Here is a 2,095-nt window from a genome sequence, read left to right as displayed (position 1 = left end):
CCCGTTTTCTTAGGCTGAATCCGCCGGTGTTTTCCAGTAGCACTGAGCCGATAGTAGCAGATGATTGGCTTCGCAAGATAGCTAGGGAGTTGACCACAGTAGGATGCACAGATGCGGAGAAGGTTAAGTTTGCCGCACATCAGTTAGAAGGACCCGCAGCATCCTGGTGGGAGAATTTCACAGCCACCTTCCCAGTCGACACTGTCACATGGGACCAGTTTCAGCAGGCTTTTCATACTGCCCATGTTTCAGCAGGAGCAATGGCCATGAAGAAGCGTGAGTTTCGTAACTTGCGCCAAGGAGGACGGACAGTTGGCCAGTATGTGGAGGAGTTTAGTAAGCTAGCACGTTATGCCCCAGATGACGTTGCTACGGATGCAGCTAAGCAGGAGAAGTTCCTGGAAGGACTGAATGATGAGTTGAGTATGCAGTTGATGGTAGCCACCTTCAACAACTACCAGGAGTTGGTAGATCGTGCTCTTATGATTGAAGGGAAGCAGCAGCAAATTGAGAACCGCAAGAGGAAGTATGGACAAGGAAAGTATAATTCAGGAGCTCAGCAGAAGCCACGTTTTACCCCTAGACCGGGAGGACATTTTCAGCATACCCATGGAGTAGGTAGCTCGCACAATCACAATGGCACCAAGAATGGTAATGGGAATGGAGGAAGCAACGGCCAGAACCGCACCAACCCATCAACCCCAGCCAAGAAGGACTTGAGCCAAGTCACTTGCTATAAGTGTTCGAAGCCAGGACATTATGCAAATGAATGTCCTGAAGGCCAAAATGGCAATGGAAGTTCTGGGAAGAAGCCGAACCCTTTCAATAGGGGACAGGTGAACCACGTTAGCGTGGAGGAGGTTGAAGCTCAGCCCGATGCAGTAATAGGTAAGTTTTTGGTTAAGTCATTTACTGCACTCGTTCTTTTTGATACTGGTGCATCGCATTCATACATCTCAAGGGGATTTGTGGATAAGTATAACCTACCAACCCAAGCCCTTAGGTCACCCATGTTAGTAACCTCGCCAGGAGCAGAGTATGTGGCTAGTCTATGGTGTGATCGGTTACCATTAAGGATTGGTAACTATGTTTTTCCCTCAGACCTAGTAGTATTGGAATCTCAAGGATTGGATGTGATATTAGGCATGGATTGGTTATCAAAGTATGAAGGGAATATTGAGTGTGCTAGTAAGTCAATTTTGCTTACCACACCAGAAGGGAGAAGGATCAAGTATGTATCCCGGCATGTGCCAAACAGGACACAAGTAAATTCCTTATCAGGAGTTGTGCAGGAGGAAGTACCAGTGGTAAAGGATTTTCCTGGTGTATTTCCCGAAGAGTTGCCAGGCATGCCACCGGATAGAGACATTGAGTTTTTGATTGAGCTTTTGCCAGACACTGGGCCAATATCGAAGCGACCATATAGGATGCCAGCAAAAGATTTGGTGGAAATTAAGAAGCAGATTAAGGAGTTACTGGATAAAGGTTACATTCGCCCAAGTTCTTCGCCTTGGGGATCGCCAGTACTTCTAGTGGAGAAGAAGGATGGATCATTAAGGATGGTTATTGATTATCGAGGATTGAACGAAGTAACAATCAAGAACAAGTACCCACTACCAATGATCAACGATCTGTTTGATCGATTGCAAGGAGCTAAAGTATTTTCCAAGATCGATTTGCGATCAGGGTACCATCAGTTGAAGATTCGAGAGCAGGACATACCGAAGACAGCTTTTACCACCAGGTATGGGCTGTATGAGTATACCGTTATGTCATTTGGTCTGACTAACGCGCCTGCCTATTTTATGAACATGATGAACAAAGTGTTTATGGAGTTTTTGGATAAGTTCGTCGTAGTGTTCATTGATGATATCCTGGTATATTCAAAGAATGAAGAGGAGCATAAGGAGCATTTGCGTTTGGTACTTGGAAAGCTCAGAGAACACCAATTATATGCCAAGTTCAGCAAATGTGAGTTTTGGTTGAAGGAAGTAGGATTCCTCGGACATGTTATATCCGGAGAAGGTATAGCAGTAGATCCCGCTAAAGTTGAAACCGTGACCAAGTGGGAAGCCCCAACAACAGTTGGAGAGAT

Source organism: Triticum aestivum, chromosome 6A, assembly GCF_018294505.1.
Source record: "Triticum aestivum cultivar Chinese Spring chromosome 6A, IWGSC CS RefSeq v2.1, whole genome shotgun sequence".
Taxonomy (NCBI): domain Eukaryota; kingdom Viridiplantae; phylum Streptophyta; class Magnoliopsida; order Poales; family Poaceae; genus Triticum; species Triticum aestivum.
This window is presented reverse-complemented; position numbering follows the sequence as displayed.